At 49.4% G+C, this 806-nt stretch overlaps 1 protein-coding gene across 1 annotated transcript in view; it reads right to left on the bottom strand.

Annotated features, from left to right (window-relative positions):
- Positions 1 to 806, bottom strand: part of LOC103076090 (polycystin-1-like protein 2) — an 84,430-nt gene that overhangs the window by 33,125 nt on the left and 50,499 nt on the right.

Here is an 806-nt window from a genome sequence, read left to right as displayed (position 1 = left end):
AATGCCAGTGAGCGTCAGGGCTGCTGGGCAGGGTGAGCCCCTGGGGACCCTGCGCTCTGCTCTTTCCACTAGTTTCCGGGGGCTGCTGTGACAAATGACCACAAACCTGGTGGCTTAAAACAACACAAATTTATTCTCTTACAGTTCTGGATGCCAGAAGCCCAAAACCAGTCTCACAGGGCTGCAGTTCGCAGGGCTAGTTCCTTCTGGAGGCTCCAGGGGAGAATCCACTTCTTTGCCTATTCCAGCTTCTGGAGGTGCCTGCAGTCCTTTGGCTCATGGCCCCTCCTTGCATCACCCAACCTCTTGCTTCTGTCATCAAATCACCTTTTTCTTTTCTGGAGTCAACTCCCCCTCCGCCTGCCTCTTAAAAGGACCTTTGATGACACTGGGCTCACCCAGATAACCCAGGATCATCTCTATATTTCAGGATCTTTAACTTGAATCACATCCGCTAAGTCCCCTTTTGCTACGTCAGGTGACGTATTCACGGCTCAGGGATGAGGATGTGGATAGCTTGGGGACGTTTATTCAGCCAGTACTCATCGAGCTGTTCACCCCAGCTTGGGGCTGCATCTGCACAGAAAGTGCACAAGGGTGGCATGTGAACCAGTGGTGGTGTCGATCAAAGAGTGGAACAAGTAAGATTAAGTTAGGAGCACAGGCCGCAGAGGCACAGAGACCTCTGTTTGATCTTGGCTCTGCCCTGTATTAACTCTGGGACCTCTGACCAATTAACAGACCACTTTGAGCATCAGTTCCTTTTCTTTTTCTTTTTTCTTTTCTTTTCTTTTTTTTTTTTTTTT

This window comes from Lipotes vexillifer, unplaced genomic scaffold (genome assembly GCF_000442215.2).
Source record: "Lipotes vexillifer unplaced genomic scaffold, Lipotes_vexillifer_v1.1 scaffold443, whole genome shotgun sequence".
NCBI lineage: Eukaryota > Metazoa > Chordata > Mammalia > Artiodactyla > Lipotidae > Lipotes > Lipotes vexillifer.
The sequence above is the reverse complement of the archived record's forward strand: the minus strand, read 5'-3'. Positions and strand labels throughout refer to the sequence as shown.